At 45.9% G+C, this 22,217-nt stretch overlaps 2 protein-coding genes across 2 annotated transcripts in view; both read left to right on the forward strand.

The window, feature by feature from the left end:
• Nucleotides 1–22,217, forward strand: part of MAP2K5 (mitogen-activated protein kinase kinase 5) — a 261,289-nt gene that overhangs the window by 238,338 nt on the left and 734 nt on the right. The window lies entirely within an intron of this gene.
• The window catches only part of SKOR1 (SKI family transcriptional corepressor 1), a 64,920-nt gene that overhangs the window by 14,611 nt on the left and 28,092 nt on the right, over nucleotides 1–22,217 (forward strand). The window lies entirely within an intron of this gene.

Consider the following 22,217-nt stretch of genomic DNA (forward strand, 5'->3'; position numbering starts at 1 on the left):
AGCAGAGTGTGCTTGTGAAGCCAGTGCCCCTGTAGGATGCTTTGCTCAACTCCCTCCCTATGGTCCCTTCCACCTTGATGCCACAGGCTGCATCTGCAGGGCCGTGGTCGAGGCAGAGAGCAGATGGCTGCACACACTCTCCACCCATCCCCAGGTGGCAGGGGGGCCTGGTTGAAGCCTGAACCTCAGTGGAGACAAAACACAAAAGAGAAAGTAATTACCAACAGTTTGCACCTGGTCTGTTAGTTGGTTATCAGAGGGGAAGCTGTGAGAATTTATGTAATCATTGTTTCTTTGGTTTTGGCAAAAACTGAGGGCAGAGTGTGTCCTGACAGCTGTCTGGTCACAAACCTTTCCACCTTTCCACTTCTGCCATCATGGGTATAGAAATGGGCAACTTCCAAGAGATGATGTTCCTCGAGTTTGGGAGAAACTACCTTTAACTCAACGAACTTTTTACTGAGCACATTCGTGTTTAGCTGAACTCGGAGTATGGGCTGTGTACCAGTGGTAGTATCTGAACTGTTTGTTGTTTTTTCCCTGAGACAGGGTCTTACTGTGTCACCTAGGCTGGAGTGCAGTGACACGATCTTGGCTCACTGCAGCCTCAATCTCCCAGGCTCAGGTGATCCTCCTACATCAGCACCTGCCCTTCCTTGAGTAGCTGAGACTACACATGAGCAACACTATGTCTGGCTGATTTTTGTATTTTCAGTAGAGACGGGGTTTCCCCATGTTGCCCAGGCTGGTCTCAAACTCCTGACTTCAAGTGATCCACCTGCCTGGGCCTCTCAGAGTGCTGGGATTACAGGTGTAAGCCACCATGCCCGGCCCCGAACTGTTTCTTAAACACAGGAAGATAAGGAATTTGTGCCAGCATATAAATCAAGCCTGTCTAAAAGCATTCTGTTTAGTTCAGTTCAGCTTTTTGGAGCAAAACTTTGTGAGCGAAGGAAGCTGTGTGCGGTTCACATTGCAGCATGGCTACTTGTATCATTGCAGGCCAGCAGCAAGCAGTTCACAGGACGACTACTTGAGTGGCACAGCTGTAGGGAATACAGAGGGCGATCAGACACTAATCCAGCAAACACAAATCCATCATACATGCAAACAAAGTAGTCAAGTCACACAAACAGGAAGCCAAACAGTCAGGGTCCATCCTGAAGGGAGAGGGGAAACAGCGAGGAGAAGACAACCCACAGATGTCCACACCAACACAGGTGCTGGAGGCGTGGAGCCAGCAGGGGCCCTGGCATGGAGCCATGACCTCGTTCATCCTATGACCTTGATGGAAGGAGTGGAAAGGTAAAAGGGTTTGTGATCTGACAACTGGCAGGACATGTTGTGAGTAAAGCCTGGAGAGGCTAAGGATGGTCTTTCAAAGCTTGCAAATCAGTTTATGGGGTGAATGTTGACAAAGAAGCAACCTGGGAAACTGGAAAGAGATTGAATTGGATATCAGAAAATATAGCTTCAAGTACAGGCACTACCTCTAGGAAACTGGGCAGGCAACAGCTGTTTACTTAGCCCATCTGAGCCTGAGCTGCTTCATCTGTAAAATGGGGTAATGATACCAACCTCACAGGGGGCTTTTAGCTGTTGGGTTGTTTTTTTTTTTTTAACTTACAGAAGATGGAGTTTATGAAAGTGTTTGTAAACTATGAAGTGCGAGACATACGTGGGGCACGAGGTCATTCAGCCTCTTTGGGTCATGATTTTCTCATCTGTCTGATGTTCCTGGGTATTTCCAGCTTGTTGCCTCTTGGAAGATACATGTGTTTAGGGAAGTTTAATGTGACTTAGAATAAATTATATGTATGTCGGATGTTTGCAGTTGGTGTACACTGAATTGGTAGTCTCTTGGGGTGGTCTCTGTGGTTGAAAATCCAAACAAGATGAAGCACATTCCTCCCCACTCACTGGAAGCCATAACTTTTCATGTCTGCCCGTTATTATCGGTAAAATGTAATGAGCGTCTTGTTGGAGGGAATTATTGTAAACCAGTTAATCAACAAGTATTTGTTGTCCAGGTGTGTGAGGTGCCGTGATGGGTTCAGAAAGAATATAGAAAACACTTACGTCTCAGGAGCAGACTAGACATGCCCATTGGCAACATTTAGAGAAGGTAGATGAGTGCCAAGCTGCTGGCTTGGGTGGTGCAGGAGCTCAGGGAACAGTGGCCGAGGGGCCGTAGTAGTCAGTGAGGATGCCTGGCTCGGATCTGAGTACAGAACTTGGAAAGTGGTGGTACAACAGAAAGCCAGCTTCTCCCCTCCCTCTCCCTTCCTCTCCTAGCTGTCCATCCTGCAGCGTGTTACTGAATGCTCTCCACCTCTAGTTCCTTACTTACAAAAATAGAGTATCGCAAAGCATGAAATTTAAGTGAGATAAAAATGTTAGACACTTAGCACAGTGTCTGGCATAAAATAAGTGTTCAATAAATGGTAACCATTTTTATCATCATTGTCATCATCATCACTGCTAATAACAAGAGGGAAGACATTCCAGGGAGAGAAAATGGCACAGGCTGAGACCGGATGGAACGAGGATAGTGAAGAACCCACCCTGGCCAAAGCAAAAAAGACCCTTGGAAATGATGGGGTAAAGTTAGCTGCATGGGGCCAGTGCAATCTGGAAGGGCTGTCCACACCAGAGAGTAGTGGGGCAGTTGGACGCTCTTGTTGGTTCTTAAGCAGGGAAGTGGCTGGTCAATGATAGACAGATAGGCAGGCAGGGCGGACAACGGGACTGATTCCGCCTGCCCCAGGTGGGCCAGACCCTCTGGCTGAAGCTGATTCGCGCATAGGAATGTCCTGACCCTTTGGCTGTTTCTCAAATTTTGCGAAGGTCTCTAGCCAAAAGAATGGGAAACTGAGTTCAGCGCTTGTAGCTGTTTGGCAACATGTCACTTGTCTCTCTTTCTGCATCTTCTTTTCTGTGTCCTTTCTGTCACTCTCAGGGAAAATCATTAGTATGCTAATCTAGCTAGCCATCATTTTAACACTGACCCTTGCTAACCTGCCTTTGCAATTTCAGGAACTATGTTTGACTTTTCTAAAAGTAACCTTAAATTGTAGTCTTGTAAGAATTCCAGAGCTGTATCCTTCACTCCTTCTTCTAATGAGGTTATGACCAAATGCTCATTATAATTGCTTTAGACTCCTTTTAATTTTCAAGCTTATTAATCATAAGAAGAGTTATTTAAAATTGCATAAATTAATCTTAGATTAAAAGCCCATCAAAGCCTCGAAACAATTAAGAATAAGTAGGATTTCCCTGGGGCAGCAAGTTTTATTTTAATATTGTAGTCAGGTGGATATCAGAACCTTGAAGTATGGTAGTGATTAATGTATGCAAAATTTAAACGAGATTTTTTAAATGGCAAATCTAAATCACATATTGACCTAACTGTAGGCTTTAACTGCATTGTCTGTCATATATTTAAACTGTTTACTAATCAACATTTTAATTACAGCATGTGCTGGCAGACCCTAGGACAAATAAAATCTAGCATTTAAAAATGTTACTGCAGTCTATTACCCAAAAATAATAAGGCTCTTAATAAAATTGGGAAAAAATGGAGGAATGAGAAAACAGTAAACTTTCTTGGCACAGCAGCATCCTAAGGTGTGGAGACTGTTCTGGATACTTCTCAGCCCCTACTCTCACCTTGAAATTCTGCTGGTCTGAGGCAGCTTCCTCTTCATGGAACTGCAAGTGTGTTGCCTTTGATGTTGATTTATATGTAATTAGGGAACTACTTTGCTTTATATATTTGAGTCCCTGGTTGCAAGCATTATTTGCTTAAACAGTGTATAGCTCTGGGGTCCCCAGGCCTTCTCCCCTTTTTTTTATATGGAGATAAGATGTTTCCAGAAATTTGATTTGGCCTCAGCCAGTCAGCAGCCTTTTGTCCTGCCTTCCACTCACCTCCTTGTATCACTGCTGGGTTATACAGGCTGTCCCCAGGAAGGTGGCCTCAGGCTGTCTTAAGTTTGGAAAGTATTTCTCTATTTTATAAATACTCTGCTTCATTACTGAAGGTAGATGGGTAAGAGAGTCACCTTGAGCAACTTACTTCACCCCTGGAAACTTTAGTACCCACTGCATGGAAAGGGGATAATAGTGACCTATTTACTGTTTCTGTTTTTGTAAAAAGGCAAATAAAGTGAAGCACATAAGCACTTAACATAGTAGTTGGAAAATAATAGGTTCATAAGCAATGTTTATTCCTGCCATCATCATCATTTATTTGCTAAAACTAGTTTTTAAATTATGATTAAAAATTTGGCCAGACATGGTGGATCATGTTTATAATTCTAGCTCTTGAGGGGCTGAGGCAGGAGAATCACTGTAGCCCAGGAGTTCGAGACCTGCCTGGGCAACATAGTGAGACCCTGTCTCTACAAAAATTTAAAAATTAATTGGGCATGGTGGCACTGCCTGTATTCCCAGCTTCTCAGGATGCTGAGGTGAGAGGATCACTTGAGCCCATGAGGTCGAGGATGCAGTGAGCCATGATCATACCATTGCACTCCAGCATGGGTGACAGAGAGAGACCCTGTCTCAAAAAAAAAAAAAAATTACACAGTACAGAAGGATATACAGTAAGAAGTTAGTCTCCTTCCAATCCTCCATATCCTCCAGCCCCAATCTCTAGAGATAAGCATTGTTAATAGTAGCTTGGGTATCCTTCTAGAATTTTTAATTCTTTTTATTCTGCACTTTGCTTTTTTACTTAGTGTATCATTGAGGTCTTTCCATATAATACAAAGATCACCCTCATTTTTAATGGCTGCATAGTATTCCATACTATGGATGTATCATATTTATCCAGGACCCTGTCATAGAATATTTTGACTATTTCCAGATTTTTTTGTTATTAAGACAGTGACTGTGTCTCTATGTATACATCTTTGTATACTGGATATGAGAATGTTAGCTCTTCTTCATCTCTTCTGATACTAAATTATCAGATTTTAATCTTCGTCAACCTAGTCAGTGGCAAAATGGTATCTAGTTGGCCAGGCGTGGTGGCTCACGCCTGTAATCCCAGCACTTTGGGAGGCCAGGCAGATCACCTGAGGCAGGAGTTCAAGACCAGCCTGGCCAACATGGTGAAACACCAGCTCTACTAAAAATACAAAAATTAGCTGGGCGTGGTGGGGGGACCCTGTAATTCAAGCTACTCTGGAGGCTGAGGCAGGAGAATTGCTTGAACCCAGAAGGTGGAGGTTGCAGTGAGCCGAGATCGCACCATCGCACTCCAGCCTGAGCAACAAGAGCGAAACTCTGTTTCAAAAAAAAAAAACAGGATCTAATCATTTTAATTTACGTTTATTTTATTAAGTATGAGGATTAACACTTCTTTCATATGTTTATTGGCCACATTTTTTTTTCACATTCTTTGCCTGTTTTTCTGTTGAACGTGTTGTCTCTTCCTTCATCTTGTTGAAGATTGATTTTTCCATCTAGACAGCGAAGGGGGTGGACACACAATTTCCAAGGCCCCTTCCCACTTCTGCAGTCTGTGGTCCAGGCCCGAGTGTCCTTTGGGCAGCATTTGCACTACCAAGGTGCTGTTTGCTCATGACCTTGTCGAGCAACATTGAGGTTGAATAGCCAATAGCTGGGGGTAAACTACAAGAGAGTCGTTTTCTTTTCCCTTTGTTTGGTTGTGTATCTTTCTTCCACTCTTAAAAAAGCAGGCTTGGAAATTGCAAGGCAGAGCTGGATTGAACTTCCTTTAAAGCAGCCTGTAGACATCAGGAATATTTATTTTTTCTATTTGTTTTAAGCCTGGAAAGACTGTGTGGTTTTCTCAACACTGTCCTGATGGAGCCCTGACCAGCAAGCGTGCAATGCCCCTAGCCCTAATGTGCCATTAATGATAGGTTAATGTACAGTATAATGTTTTTGGGACTACGGGTTCATTACACTTCTGAGTGTGAGGTCTTTCCACAGAGCGCCCAAGGTCCCATTGCATTATATCATGCAATAAAAATACCCTTTTCATATCACACACTAATAAACTGTATTTGAAATGCTGTCTGAGGGCACTGCTGTCTTGTCTATAGGCTGTGCACAAGTGCAACAGTTGGGATTCCTTTTTTCTATTTTGTGGTTTCGTTACATGGAATTCTAAACCCAGAAGTCTGCTCATTCTTGTTTTAAATGGGGAGCAAGTTGGGTCTTTAGGGCTGAGGCTCAGAGGAGGGGCTGCTTACTGAGTGGTGAGGGTCCTTAAGATGTGGAGAGCAGGGCCTTTAATTCTCTACTGCAGCTGTCGGGAGAGCCAGTCACATTAAAAAACAAAACAAAACCAAACCTATGTCCTAATGTCTGCCACACTTAGTGCTTAACATGTGTTAGGTGTTATAAAAGTTTCCTTAGAAAAGGAGTATGATAAGTACTGCAAAATTTAGGCCACTGATAGTCATGACTACAGAACTGCCTCTGGGCTAGGAATTTCACACACACTGTCCTGTGAGGTTGATGCTGTTCTCCATATTTTACAGAAGACAGAGTCAGAGCTAGGGGGAATAAGCTGTGTTGTAGAGAATGAAATCCACAGGACTCCTGGAAACCACAGGTAAATTATTACCTGTCTACCCAGAGAGAGCCCCTCACGCCCTGAATAGTCCACCTGTGAGACATCCGAGCTGCAGCTGGGCAGGAGCCAAGCATCTTCTTTTCAAATGCACATGGCCCTAGTGCCCTTCTTAAGTTATTCATACTTTCCTGCGAATTGGCTTAATGTCAGCAGTTAGCTGGCATCAGATGATTTTGAAGCTTTGGAAGAGGAGACTCTTCTGCATTAAACAGGAAAAGGGGCATTGGAGTTGAGGGATGAGGCAAAGACTGAAGGATCAAAGGGCTTCAAATCACCTGTTTCATATTTTCTCTAGGGCAGACTCTGACTTTGTCATGCGGGGGCCCGTTTTGACCACTTGTGGAGTGTGGGGAAAGACTGACCTGTGAAGGCCAAGAACCTCAAGAAACTTGGGCTCAGGCATCATTACCATCTTAAGAGTGCAGTGTCCTTGTTTATAAAATAGGTTATCATTTACTTTCTGATAGGGCTTTTGGAGATCACGTGAACTAATGTAAATGAAAGCACCTAATGAGCACCTGGCACAGGGTAAGTGCTGACAACTGGCTGCTATTATATTGCACATCATCACAAAAGGCACAGGTTTGGGAGCTGACATCCAGTGCAAATCCCAGCTCTACCTTGGCCAAATCCACAAATTGAAGGAAGTAACAGTAATGCCATCCAGCTACTTCATGGGGTTGTTGTGACACTGAAATAAGATAATGAGCTCGAAAGCCGCTTGTAGAATGAAAACCCCCTACTCAACTGCTGGTATCAGTAAATATAAGCATTTCTCTCTCCAAATCAACATATTCAAACTGGGTTGTCTTTAAATAAATATCCTTACAGCAAAGGCAATAGGAGCAGCTATTAGGAAGATTCACTGGTCTGTTCCCTTCACCACCAGGGAGAATGCCATGGCTGCAACAAAGACTTATAATAGCACAAAGCCTATAAAAGTCAGGGCAATTCTTACCTCCTACCTCTTCGTAACGACAGAGCACCAGGCAGAGGAGGGGCAGGGCCAGGTCTCTGCTCACCTGCATTGGTGAGAAGAGAGCCAGTACCTGCTCAATGTGGACAGTATTGCTTAGAACAGTGGTTGGAGGTCAGGTTTGCAAAAGGAGGTTAAGATCAAAGGAGCTGTGTTGAAGGGTTGAGTTGGTCTGGTGGAAAGAAAAAACTAGGACGTTGCTAAGACCCTCCTGCAAAAGACTGGACCTTCTGGCTCTAGGCAAAGTCCCCTTAATTGTTTTGAGAAGAGTATTTAAATTTCAAGGATAATTAGTTTTTCTTTCAAGGGGTATAGGGTTAGACTAAACCTTTTATTTTCAGATGTGAGGACTTTGAAACCCTTGGATACACCTCTCAGGGGTTAAATCTGTCTTTGGGGCTACCAGAACTTGAAAAATGTTGCTCTGTATCAAGAAAACCAGAAGTGACAAGTTCATTTAAAAAGCCTGGTTTGTCATTGTTTATCTAATTTTCGGAGTTGACACAGAAAATTAAACCAGCTGACACTCACTCTCTGACCGTCTCTCTGACTCATTTCCCTGGTCCTTTCCTACCTGACCTTGCAACTACAAAATGCTCCAGACCCTAAAATATGAAACTTCCCACTGAGTTTCTGAGTCACCCTGCCGTCATTCCAAGATTATGTCATAGGATGTCATCCCTAATGGTATTAAAAATCAAGATGAAGTTATAAATCTGCTCTGTGAGGTATTTCTTTTCCGCCCCCCGCTTTGACCATAAATCTTAAAAGTAATCAAACTCTCTGCAAAGAAGCCAAGGTAAACTTGGGCCTAAAGTGGCCCCGTATGTCTTTAATGAATTCAGAGGATCGGCAGGCTTGTCTGTCCCTGTGAGATCACATGGTGCTTCATGGCAAACTTTACAGAAAAGTGGGCAAAGTGAGAGCCTTCATTGTGTTTAATATGGATTTTCTAAAACTCACATGGCAACATCATAGGTAGATGAGCTGCTCCATGTAAGAAGATTATTCAGATAACTGTAGTGTATTCTTTATAAAATCAAACTTTAAAAAATTACAAGCAAGGCCGGGCGCAGTGGCTCACGCTTGTAATCCCAGCACTTTGGGAGGCTGAGGCGGGCAGATCACGAGGTCAGGAGATTGAGACCACGGTGAAACCCTGTCTTTACTAAAAATACAAAAAAATTAGCCCGGCCTGGTGACGGGCGCCTGTAGTCCCAGCTACTTGGAGAGGCTGAGGCAGGAGAATGGCGTGAACCCGGGAGGCAGAGCTTGCAGTGAGCCGAGATCGCGCCACTGCACTCCAGCCTGGGTGACAGAACGAGACTCCGTCTCAAAAAAAAAAAAAAAAAAAAAAAAATTACAAGCAATGGGTCTTGAATGTATTATAACACTTCTCTATCCTCTTAAACAGATTACATGCATCAGGATTTAATTTTTAAAAAAATTAAATTTACTTCCAGCTACTCAGGAAACTGAAACGAGAAGATCATTTGAGCCCAGGAGTTCAAAGGTGTAGTTCGGAATGATTGTGCTTGTGCATAGCCACTGTGCTCCAGTCAGGGCAACACTGTGAGACCTCATCTCTAAAAAAAAACAAAAAATTCTTAAGCTCATTATTATGGACATTGTCTATTTGCCATGTTCTATACCAGTATCTCCTGATATTGACACGAGTAGGGCCATTTGTCCCTAGGCTGGTTGACCCCAAGCCGGTTTTTTGTTTTTGTTGTATAGTTTTGCTAGTAGTTTTGTATAGTTTTGCTGCTGTTCTTGTTCCTCCCTTGAACAGACCTTCCTCTTCTCCTTCTATTTGGCTGTTTCTCTTGTGCTTTTAATTGGGAAATCAGATACTAAGCTTGTTAGAATCAAGTCTAAAATACAAGAAAGCGGCTTAAGGAAAAGCTTGAGGGACTACCTAAAATTAAAATGTTCAAGTTCTAGTTTAACTTCCAGATTCTTAGTCTAAGATAAGGGTGTCAAAGTATAGTGGCCTATAGATTGTAAAGTGCCCCTAGATTTGGAAACTGGCCATTTCACTGTATAGAAAATATACTCTTCGATCACGTTGTATATAAATGTCCAAGTTTGAAGCAATATGATTATTTTGATCGTGAATCAGTAATTAAGGGGGACTTCAAACTGTTGAAGTTTTATTTTCTGAGAGGACCAAAGAGTCATGAATGTGCCAGGGAAAGTCCTTAGGTTCTAAAACCAGGCTTAGATCTAGGCACATAGAAACCTCTCCACACATCCATAGTGAATCTTATTGAATTAAAGACCCTCAGTAAAATAGACACAGCTACCGTTAGAAGGAAGCTTGCAACTGAATAACTTGTCTTTCTTCACAGTGGAAATAGACTTTGGTTTCATGAGGCTCTGCAGTGAAGGTGGCCAGTTTATTTGTAACCGAAGTGTGCTCTCTGTCATTCATTCTGCGCATGACCAGCAGCACCACCTTGGAAAACACAGGTCACACCAGTCCCCACCATCAAAAACGCATTTCAGGCTTCTGTACGTTTAATTTTCTTCAACATTACCTTGCAAACCACAGTAAATCAGTAACAGAATAGTTAAATACCACAGGTTCTTTGTGTTTTGTTTTAGAAAATATTGCTCAAGGCTAAGAGTGAGTTCTATTGATGATTTTTATTTGCTGCTGGGATGCAAAACGATCAGAATTTTCAAAGTTTGCTTCCTTTTCGTGCATTTCCTTTTTTAAAAAAGGAGGAGTCTGTTTCAGATGGAAAACATTGGTTGCTAATAGCAGAAACTTGAGAATAGTTTCAATCCTGTAGAAAACTAGACTAGGTCTGATGACTTTGACCTTTGTTACACTCTTCTTCCAAATTTTCCCCAGCCAGCTCCCTGCACTCCTGACCCTCAGCAGCCCATTCCACTGAACTGAGTGAGGGTCAGATAACTCTGGAACATCACAGCTGGAAAAAAAAAAAAAAAAGATGGGACTTCATTTAAGGTTATTTACATTTACTCAAAGTTTTGATGTCTTGATATCCAGTGTTTTTAGCAATTTTTTCCTCTGTATTTTTGGTTGATTCGATAGCAGCAAAAATTTTCCACTTTGGCTCAGTCTTTGTGTAAATGGTTTGTTTCTCCCTGTTAAGGAACTAGAAAAGCTGTTACTAAGATTTTAAAGGGGTAACAGCCTTTGCTTAATTGGCTGCTTCTTGAAATAAGATGAGAAAATGGATACAAAATGCTTTGAAAAGTTAAAACTATGATGCTAGGACTCTGAAACCTTTGATGCCCCCACGAGGGGTGATGTTTTGTCAGTGCTCATTGGCACCTTGCCACCCACCACCATTATCACTTCTCCACTTCTCATCATCTCACACTCCCTTTCTGCTGTTGTGAGTCATCACTCTCAGCATTTTTCAAATGTTGGCTTCATATCATTCGTATGGTAGGCCCTTATTTTTAATTTTGACTGGATTTGTAGTTACGTATCTTTTTTCCCTTCTTGATATTTACTTGTTTTCTCTTTACCAATTTTGATCATCTTCATGACATCTTTCTATTTAATTCCTTCATGTTCTTTATTATTTGCCGTCTTAAGATTTCTTCAGCTATACTTTTTGTTCTTTTTATAATGTGTTAAACACTTAGCTCATAAATTTTCAATATTTTTTCCTAATATATGCCTATAAAGCTATGAAGTTGCCTGCTAATATTGCTTTAGCTGCATCCAACAAGTATTTACATGCAGTGTTTTCATTGTCATTTAATTCTAAGTAATTTTCAATTTCAATTAGGATTTTCTTATGCCAAATTATTTAGAAGTATTTTTTTTCTCCAGATAGTGAAAGATGTTTTGTTATCTTGTGGTTATTATCTAATTTTAATCCACTGTGGTCAGAGAGCATGCTATGTATAACATCAGATCTTTGTTATTTGTTTAGACTCCCTTAAAACATGGTCATTTGGTTTGTCCCCCCAGTGTTCTCTCTTTGCTTGAAAAGAGTATATATTCTCTTAATTTTTGAATGCAGTGTCCTATAGATGTCCTTTAGATCAACTTTATTGTGTTTCTCAAATATTTCGTGGCTGTACTAATTTCCTACCTGCATTATTTATCAATTTCTAAGAGAGGTACTCTAAAATCTCCCACTACTATTGTGGCTGTGTCTGTTTCTCCTTGCATTCCTGTTCATTTTTGCTTTATATGTTTTAAGGCAGTAATGTTAAGTTGCATATGTCAAAATATTGCGTCTTCATTTCAAAGTATTTTGTCTTTATGAGGTGATTCTATCTCTAATATATTTTCCTTTAAATTTTGTTTTTGGTTGATATTAATCTAGCTATGCCATCTTCTTTTGGTTGGTATTTGCTATGTTTGATTATCCTTTACTTCTGTGTTCTTTTACATGAATCTCTGCATTTTGTTGTTGATGTTTTAAATTTTAACTAAGGTTCTATTAATTGATTAATCATTTATATTTATTGTTTATGATATACTTGAGTTTTTTTCGTACAGTCCTATTTTGTACTTTCTCTCTGCTTTTTTGATTTCTTTTTTCTTCTTTGTCCATTCTGTTGCAGTAAGGTTTCTTTAGGCCATTCTTGCATTACTACAAAAAACACCTGAGACTGAGTAACCTAAAAAATGATTTAATTGGCTCACAGTTCTGCAGGCTGTACAGGAAGCATGGCTCGGGGCATCTGCTCAGCTTCTGATAAGGCCTCAGGAAGTTTACAATCATGTGGAAGGCAAGGGGGAAGCTGGCACATCACATGGCAAAAACATAGGCAAGAGAGACAGTGGGTAATGGGGAGGTGCCACACACTTTTAAAGGACCAGATCTCATGAGAATTCACTCCATTCTTGAGAACTCCACCCACTCCGCCCAGATCCAGTCACCTCCTACCAGGCCCCATCCCCAACATTGGGGATTACATTTCAACATGAGATTTGAGTGAGGTCAAATATCCTAACTATTTAATATATCCATTTTTTTCCTTTACATTTAGTTTTACATTGGTTTGGAAATCATATTCTGTTTCTGGCCTCTAATTGCTTATCCCTAAGTTAGCCTCAACTGTATATAATAAAAAACAAATAGCAGCTTAAACAAGACAGGAGGGTGTTTCTCACTCATGTTAAAGCAGACAGGAAGTAGGGTGCCCAGACTGATCTGGCAGCTCCTTAAGGGACATTCAAGCTCCAGCTAGCAGGAAAGGAGGAAAGGGTGTGGAAATGCTTGCCTCTTCTTTTAAGGACAGAATTACTAGGAACCGGCACACAGTGTATCTGTTCACATGGCGTTGGCCAAAACTGACCCCCAGAGAGGCTGGGAGTGCTGTTGCTCTGCTAGGTGACAGTGTTTCCTGCTAAAATCAGAACTCTTACCACAATGGAGAAAGGGAGAATGGATACCAGGGGGCAACCAGCAGTCCTTACCTCAGCCCCTTTTCCCCGAGACTTCGGGGTTTTAGAGTTTCTGATCACTCCCTTCTTACATGTTATCACAGTCCGGAATTTCACTGTCCCCTTGTTTTTAGATCTTCAAAATCATTACTGCGGTTGTGGCTTTATATAGTTACTGCTTGTTCAGATTTATCCACATGCTTGCCAGTTATTCCTCATTGTGATTGCATTCCTTCGGAGGTTTCTTTTCCTTTCTGAAGTACATCAAGAGTTGTGTCAGTATGGTCTGTGAATGGTAAAGCAGTCTGAGTTTTTGTTCTAGGATTGGCTTCCCTTTGCCCTAACTCTTGGATTGTTAGTTTAATCGGGTTTAGAAGCTTAGGTGGATAATTTCTCCCGAGTACCTTGGAGATATTCTGTTGTCCTCTAACTTCTACTGTTGGTGGTAAGAATCTGCTGACTGCCAAATTGCTACCCTTTCTAGGCAATATGTGTTTCTCTTTGGTGCTTGCATTTTCACTATAGTTTTTCTAGGTATAGATTTTATATTTATTTTACTTGGAAATCACTGTTTTTTTTAATTTGAGAATTCACATCTTTCATTGGTTCTTTTTTCTTTTTTTTTGAGACAGAGTCTCACCCTGTGGCCCAGGCTAGAGTGCAGTAGCGTGATCTCGGCTCACTGCAACCTCTGCCTCCTGGGTTCAAGCAGTTCTCCAGCCTCAGCCTGTGCAGTAGCTAGGATTACAGGCGTGCGCCACCACACCTGGATAATTTTTGTATTTTTAGTAGAGACGGGGTTTCACCGTATTGGTCAGGCTGGTCTCGAACTCCTGACCTCAGGTGATCCACCCACTTCAGCCTCCAAAAGTGCTGGGATTACAGGCATGAGCCACCATGCCCGGCCTAAAATGTTTTCTTACTCAGGAGGTAAGGAAAGCAGAGGACAAGGGAGAATCCATCCTTCTGAGCATTGTGTCTTTAAACCTCCATCACCACAGAGCCATCAGTCACCCCCAGAGACAAACCTTGAATATCTAGACATTTGTCACTGGCCCCATATTCACGGTGTGGACATGCTGCAGACTCCACCTTTCAGGGGTGAGTCTTCAGTATTATCTGGAGCAAATGCCCATTCTCCTCTGGCGTCCTCCCTCCTGATCCCTCTGGGCATCTGCATGGCCCAAAACTGCCGGAGGCAGCCAGCATGTCCCCCACTGTACAGCCTGCCCAGTCCTATCCAAGGCCCCTGCCAGAGCAGCCACCACAGCCCCCTTTAAACAGGCCAGTGGCACAATTCTGCCATTCACAAGGATCAGCTTCCTCCGACAAACTCATGAGTGTCAGCACCCCAAGTGTCTAGCCACCTCACCATGGCCCACTGGAGTCGTCTTATGCCCCATCCAACACCGTGCGACACGGGTCCTGCAGCTGCTCTGTAAGTACAAGCCCTAGAATGACTCACAGACACCTCTGGAAACATTTTTTTTCTCCCAATGGTCCATTTCTGGCCTATTACTCTGTGTAGAAACACATAGATCTGCTCAGATGAAAAGTGGAGAGCTCCTTGACCCCCTTAGATGGCTGTGTACTGTCTAGGATGGCTAGAGGTAAGCAATTTGCTGCTAATAATTGAATATTTGGGGAAAAACATCTATTTCTATAGCAATTATGAAGAATAAACTCAGGAAGGTTGATTGAAATGACAGGTCACAGCTGCATACCACTTCCCAGGTCTTAAAAGGAAATGAAGGGCTGGCAAGGAACCCCCACCCCCAACCATGGAAAAGCTTTAGAAATCAGAGGCCAAGACGGCTGGGCACGGTGGCTCATGCCTGTAATCCCAGCACTTTGGGAGGCCAAAGCAGGTGGATCACGAGGTCAGGGGTTGGAGACCAGCCTGACCAACATGGTAAAACACCGTCTCTACTAAAAATACAAAAATTAGCTGGGTGTGGTGGCGGGCACCTGTAATCCCAGCTACTTAGGAGGCTGAGGCAGAATTACTTGAACCTGAGAGGCGGAGGTTGCAGTGAGCCGAGATCGTGCCACTGCCCTTCAGCCTGGGCGACAGAGTGAGACTCCATCTCAAAATAAAAAAATAATAAAAATAATAAATCAGAGACCAAGAAAGCATGTTCTCAGAACAAATGCCTTGTGTGGAAAGCTCTGCATTCGTGGCATTTGCCCAGGTATGCTCTCTGGTGGACAGGAAGACTCCACATCTTTGGAGTCTCACCACTGTGCCCTCAAGTGCAGGACCTGTGCTCTGTGTGGAAGAATAACTCTCACCTGCCCAGAGTATATCTGTGAAGCACCGCCCCAGGGTCAGGTGACTTCATTTGGTCCTTACAACCCACTCCAGGAGGAAGAGAGAGCAGGTGGTATTTGGTGTGGGTGAGGAAGCTGCAGACAGCTGCCCTGTGTTCAATACCAGCTGACAGATGAGACCCAGAAATGATGGAGAGAAAGTATCAGCTTTACTTCTATACAAATCTGGATTGGAGGATGTATTTACAAGTGTGGCCCCAGTGGCCTCACTACGCAGAGGTGAACAACTGCAGGCCTCCCGCAAGCTTAGAGCCTGCATGGAGGCTCAGCATGAGATGGCAGGCCAGACAAATCTGCCCAGTAGGCCCACCCACCCAGTGTTGCCACGCCCTCCCTGGGGACAGGGCTCAGGAGTGTTACAACAGCAGCAGTCCTTCTATATAGAATGAAGCCAGGGGAAGGGAGGCCCCCTCCACTCTTTAGTATTATCTCTTTTATAGGCGAGGCCCTAGTGGGATGGCCAGGGGAGGGCTGACCGACTCTTAGCCAGGGGCCCTTGCAGTCACTCCACGCAGGCAGGGTGCGGGGCAGTGGGGGGGATTGTTATTGTGATGCTTTGGCTTCCTCTTGCTGAGTCACTTATCAGGTCCTCTCCTTCCCTGGCCACTCCTGTTGATTAGCCTGGCCACGCCCAGCCTGGAAGGAAGAGTTGGCCCCAGGGATAGTAATGATTTATTATCTCACGTAATTAATATTATCAGGCTGCCCACTATCCTGCCACTTGTCAGCAATTCAGCAGACACTGGAAATCTGTGCATCCTCCCATAAATTATTTAACTTCTCTAATCTGAAGTTTTCTCCGGGGTAAGTAGGGATTAGATTGGTAGCTTTAAAACTTTAACAGTGGAACATGTTTTATTATGTAAAATTAATGCAAGACTTCAATATTAATGTAGAAGTGGGTTGTTTTTTTTTTAGCATGAATGTATTAGTATCCATTGTAGACACTTCTTTTTAAAGTCATCCATGAGACTTCTCTTAAAGGACACAAAATTCGGAGGGCCAGGGTCACAGGGGCCAGTGGCAATCTCATAGCTACACACAGCTTATTTCTGTGTATTGTCTCAGTAGCACAGTGTCAAGGAAATCCTCACTCACCCAGTTGCCTTCCCAACTTGGGCATCCATCAAACCAACGTAGATGCTTAACAAAGGAATAGCAGAAACGTTTTATTTTACAGTTAGCCACTGACAGCAATGACCAATTGTTCATATGAATCGTTTATGGTAAATATATTAGTCAGACAAATGGTACTCAAACCTTATGGGAACTGACACCATCAGAAACTCAGAGCCACGGACCACACTGCATCCCCCACCCCGATGTACGTGATGGGGCTCAGTGTACCTGGGCTCTGGTGCACTCAACACAGCTTTACACATGCATGTGTACGTCCTGAGTGGACATCTGTTTTCAAATGACCAGTGCACCACAGCAGCCCTCCTAGCCCATGCTTGCCATGTAAGAAGTTGAATAATATTCACAGATCTAATAAGCGGACTCTAAAAGCTGCAAAAAGTAACACCACAGCACAAGGTAACAGATCACCAGTATTCAGTGTAACCCTTTGACCATAGTTGAGTGTATGTTATTTTTTTAAATTGGTTTTTAAAACTGTAGCTAAAAATTTTCTTAACAGAATTTGAAACCGCTGCAGAGCCCCCAAAGCACCTCACAGCCTATGGCTCCGCTGGACTGTGAGATCCCATCTAGTCCTAACACTCCATTAGTGTGAGAAGGGACAGAAGTGTTATCACAGCCAAGCGGGCTGGAATCCTAAAGGGAGATGCATAGAGCCTTCAGGCAAGGCTCACAGGTCCAGCAACGAAAGGCAAAGGGATGGGCAGTGGGTTGGCATGTGGAGGTCCCTTCAGCCTCTCAAATCACCATTTACAGGGCAGTCACCTGATCACAGGGCTGCCCTGTCCCAAGAGCAGCTTGTTGGACTCTTTACTAGGCCAGGATTACTGCTTCAACAGGTTCATGAGTTCTTGGCCTCCTATCCCATGCAGCATCCTTGGTGGGAGAGGATGTGCTTGGTGCTTACCCTGAGGCAGAGCAGTCCCGTGGTCCAGAGAGCCACCAAATACCTAGAGCAGCCACAGCTTATGGAGCCATCTCCCCAGAGAGACACCACCAGTAGTCAGGCAGTGTGGTGTCTTCCATGGTAGAAGAGTGTCCTGGGTTTAAACTCTAATTCTGCCACTTTCTCCATGACCTTGCCCCATATCATCAAGCTTCCTAGAGCTTTAGTTTCCTTTATAAAATGGGGGTGACGGGAGGGTTCAGGAGAGCTGTGGTCAGATGTAAGGCATTTAGCCAATGCCTGTACACAGCAAGTGCTCAGTGAGTAGATATATACATACAGAATATACAAGTCACCTTTTCATGAGGGCCTACCACATGCAGGCATTGCACCAGGCCCTGCAGCCACACCAGCAAGTTATTAAATTATTCAAATTTATTATATTCTCTAGAAAGTTAGAGATGAAAGTATGGGGACCCCAAATAGGTACATTCCTATTTCAGAAGAAGCTCAAAGCCCAACTAAGGGCAGACAGCGAGGTGTCATTAAATGAGCACTGGACTGGAAGTCCAGCCCCACAAACCTCAGGCAGCACCCACACACTGCGGCAGGCTCGGAGCCTCCATTCTTGCCCACACGACGAGCACACCAAGCCCTGCCCCCCTGCCTCCACGAGGGAGGGGCCCGGGAGTGTCCTGCTGTCAGTCCATCAGGAAGGCATCTCACCACAGTGGAACATGTGGCCAGGAATTAGGGACGTTAGTACAGAGGCGAAGAGTCAAACTAGTGACACACTGATTAATGCCCAGGTGGAGGAGGGCGTGGTGAGCAACCACAGTTCATCTTTATGACTATGATGTTTTCACCAATGTCCCTCATTGTGCTTCTCAGCCCCTTTGGTGAGGGTGTCTGCCCAGGTGATGCCAGCACCTCCCTGACTCCCCTGTGTCCCACTTTTGGAGTCATCCTGCCTCTGGCAGCCCTGTTCCTTTCCCTTCATTGTGTCTCCATCTTCGGTGGCAAAGTCTGTGGACTATAATAACTTCAACCCTCGTCAGTTTAATTGTTGCAGTTGGCCCTGAGAGAATCCAGGGAATGAGAGTGGCTCTCACTGCCTGGTGATGAGGCCAGCAAGACCTTTCAGCAGCTCCAGCCTGGCACTGCCAGGCTCCATAGACATGGCTGTGCGGAAATGGTGCTAACATGCTTTCTGCATGAAGGACAGAGGCCTAGATGCCTGGGGTGGTCACCGTGGGTGGCAGATGCTCTTGACAAGCATCTATATTGGTGCCTGGGTTCCAGGGAGCTGCACCATGCCGTGCTTCCATTGTTCCTTGTAGCCTGATGGGGCTGCAAGAGCCTGCCCACACCTGGATTCCTCTGCCTGGCAGGGATGTACGTTTCACCCCAAGCCCAGAGGAGGGACCAGCCGCAGGGGCTGGGGACTCTGCAAGGAGCCTCGAGGTTGGCTGTCTGATTGCAAGCACAGGAGAGCAAGGCATTTGGAGTCAGGAGACCTATGTTCTGGTTCTAGCCCAACTGCTTTGTTGGTTGCCCTTGGGCAAGTTCTGCACATTGAGTGTCGATTTCCTCTTCAGCACAATGGAGATGCATAGCTGTGTGTGGGCCACAGTGAGCATGGGAGCCAGTGGGCACATCAGGATAAACCTTTGGCAAGTGCCCAGCACACAGCACTCCTTGTCCAAGTCAGTCCCTTGCAGAGAGGTGTAAAGCATCACGGATACAATGTGCATCATCAGTAATACAAAGGAGATGGGGTCACCTCCGGGCTGGACTTGGTATTATTTAGTGTGCTATCTCCATCCATCTCTAGGAGTCTGGCCTTGCCAAGATGCCTAGAGCATCTGGCTGTGTGGAACTTGGGCACCTCTGGCCAAGTGAGTTTTGTGTTTCTCCCCAAATTCTCTATCAGATTTTGTTTGCTTGCTAAACTCGTGAGGAATGCCTGCATTGTGCATGTCACAGGGTTAAGGGCGTCAGTTACAGTCTAGGAGGAAGGAGAGAGCCACACCTGCCAGGGTCCCAGGGGAGCCAGGCCAACCCTGAGAATACTCCAGAATAGAAACCAGGAGACATGAGCTCAATGCCAGCTCCTAACCCCTCTCTTCCCTCCCTGGGCCTCAGTGTCCTCTCCTCTAAAATGGAGGTCATGGTGTATTCTCCCTGAATCCCATGCAGGGCTGATGGGAGGACGGGGAGTCAGTGACTCTCCCAGTGTGTCCAGGGGACAGTGCTGATAGAGGTCAAGACCTGGGATGGTCTAGGCTTACAGCCTGCAGCCCTGGTCGCACCTCTGGCTAGGCAGACCTGAGTCGCCAAGGTAGAAACAAGATGAGGGGGAATTGCAATCTGAATATTGATTCTCCCTCTATTCAGGAAGAGCCCAGGGCAATGGGTTTGAGTTACAGACTTGTGGTGCAGTCCCATGTCTGGGAGCTCAGCCAGGTCAGCTGTGACCCTGCAGCCTCCATCAGTAAAGTGGAGGCGATTGTGCCCACCTGTGTGAGTTAACACTTCTTTGGCTGCAAATAACAAACCAGTCCCGGCCTGTGAGGTGCCTCACAGGATCCTGTGACCGTGTGGACCCTGCAGGCAGAGACGCTGCCAGGCTCTGGGTATAATGGCCCCAGGGTCTCCAGTGCCGTCAGGACCCCCCTCCTGCCTGCCTCTGGACAGCACCTCCTGCTCTCGGGCGCTGCACAGTGGCTTTTTCTGTGTCCAGTCAAATAGTGGTGAACAGCTGCCAGCAGCTACCAAGTCCACAGGCCACAGCCTAGGACGCTGGGTCCCCTCCATGTCTGTCCCCTGTGATTCTCCCTCTCAGGCAACCACCCTAAACCAATCAACAGTGACTGAGGACAAAGCCAGTGGGTCCAGGTCACTTCCCTTGCAGGTGGGGTAAAGTATCAGGGATACAACGTGCCTCATCAGCAGCAGGAGACGAGGTCACCTCCCAGCCAAGGAGGGCAGGAGAGGCCGGCGTCTCCACTGCAGCCGAGGATGGCGGCAGCCGAGCAGCCCTCTCCCCTCGCCTACCGGGACACTTGGGCAAACTGCCTCCCTGCAGTATGGCCATCCGCCCTTCTGGAATGTGGAGGAATGCCTCTATGCTCCCTCCTGCAGTTCCGCTCTGCTTGTTCCAGAACAGATGATAACAGAGATGGAGCATATGGGCCCCAAAGTCACCCGGCATTCTGGGAAAGTGACACTGTGTTACCCCGGGCGTGGGGGGAGGGGCCAGTCACTCGCGAGCACAGCTTCTCCCTTTGTTCTTTAGAAGGGCACGAGGTCGCCCCTCCTGAGAGGAAGTGTGCACGCTTGGACTTTGGGAAGGATTTCCCTCTGTCTAGGCAGCGATTTGGGAAAGCAGCCATGGGGTGGGCATATATATGGGGAGGAGAACATGTGGAAGCCAAAATCCAGTCCTTCCTGGGCCTCTCCTGCCTCAGGCCCCAGACCAAACCCCTGCCACCCACAGGGCCACACCCAGCCTGGCCTCCATGGCCCCTGCGCCCTTAGGGGGCCCGCAGGTGTGTCAGGAGCCTCCCAGAGTGCTATGAGCAGATTATGGGAAGTGCCCAGCTGGGCTCCAGGCCTAGCTCCACCCCAGCCTCAGCGGGTCCCTGCCCGGGGTTGGGTGCCTTGGCATCTTCGAAGCCGAATTTCCTCCTCTTCCTCGCAGCTCTGACAGTGTTCTGTGTGCCTCTGAGATAGACCCACGCTGGGTGTCCCCAGGGCAGGTTTCCCAACCTCGACTGAGAAGGTTGGGGGCGGGCACTGCATCAGCCTAGGATGAGGCAGCCTGAGCATTCTCCTATCCCCCACAGGTCTGACCTGTGGTCCAGGGGGGTCATGCCGTGCCCTGCTCTACCCAGGCCTGGTCCTTGACAGCCCCTGCAGACGCTGAGGTTGGGACAGCCAGGGTCCACATCCCTCCTGGCTTTGTGATGAGCTCATGGCGAGGCCGTGTGGCTCTTTAAGCAGCCTCTCTAGGGCTGCAGTCAAGGCTGGGGTGTGCTGGGAAAGCAACCCTGAAAGCCCAGCCTGTGCAGGCGGAGGACAGGCCCAAGAGGGGCTGAGGAAGCTGGAGGGAGGAGAGCTGGGGGGAGCGAGGAAGCGGCCACTGGACAGGGAGGGAGAAGAGCTGGGGGCAGGCACAGGGCGCCCTCATCTCCGCCATTCTCTCTCCTCGCTATGGCTCCCGGAGTCTCGCCATGCAAGCTGCACAGTTTTGGGTAGGAGAGGAAGCCACCTGGTGTAAGTTCCTAGGCAAGAAGCCGCTTGGTGAAGAGGAAGAGAGAAAGCTTTTCACTTTTCCTTTCACCTCTGACTTGTGACCTGGTAACCCTGGGGTTGTCCTTGCTTTTTTCTGACCTTCCCTGGGAGTTCCCCGGAGGCCCTGAGATTGTGGATGTAAATCTTGGTGCTTCAAGACAGCAGAGAAGAGAACTGGCTAAATAGAACCTGGCCTGCCTGTGTGGTAAGTGGGTTAGAACCAGAGGCAGGCAACAGGGCAACAGGGCCGGCCCCTCCAGAGTCCAGCCCCCAGTGGAACTTCTCACCAGGAACCCAGAGATCCTGTGCACAGCCCAGCACATTCCTCCCCCTCCCCGCTTCCCCTGACATGTTTGCCTTCCCTCCAGTTGTAGGTGGTGACTTCTTTTTATAGGAGAGCTGTAGACAAAGGAGAAAGCTAGAAGGGATTGACATAGCCTCTGACGAGATGATTCTTTGGTCTCTGGGCAGCAACTGAACCAGAAAGCTGGCAACACAGTGCCAGGCCTTGGCTGACTGGCCGTGCGAGTGATGCCGGGCAGAGGAAGGGCCAGGCAGTGTGCAGCAAAGACAGGCCCTCGCCCTTAAG

The sequence above is a fragment of the Nomascus leucogenys genome, chromosome 6 (genome assembly GCF_006542625.1).
Source record: "Nomascus leucogenys isolate Asia chromosome 6, Asia_NLE_v1, whole genome shotgun sequence".
Lineage (NCBI taxonomy): Eukaryota > Metazoa > Chordata > Mammalia > Primates > Hylobatidae > Nomascus > Nomascus leucogenys.